Raw genomic sequence first — 250 nt, forward strand, 5'->3', positions numbered from 1 at the left:
ACTGCACCCGCACACACATTCTTTCTATCCTTTGGTTAAATGACTTTATTCAAAAGAATCAGAGAATAAAAGAAGAACGAGTCAATTGATTTATAAATCTCTTTTTTACATCCCCTCGTCTCATCATTTCAGGCAGTGTTAAAGGGGAATGTGGCGTTCTTCTCTGCTCCTGACGTGTCGTTTCTTCTAAGGTGTGAAGCTCTGTGCTGAGGAAGACATTGCAAAGAACCGACACGAACACGATGGATAC

The sequence above is a fragment of the Penaeus monodon genome, chromosome 28, assembly GCF_015228065.2.
Source record: "Penaeus monodon isolate SGIC_2016 chromosome 28, NSTDA_Pmon_1, whole genome shotgun sequence".
Taxonomy (NCBI): domain Eukaryota; kingdom Metazoa; phylum Arthropoda; class Malacostraca; order Decapoda; family Penaeidae; genus Penaeus; species Penaeus monodon.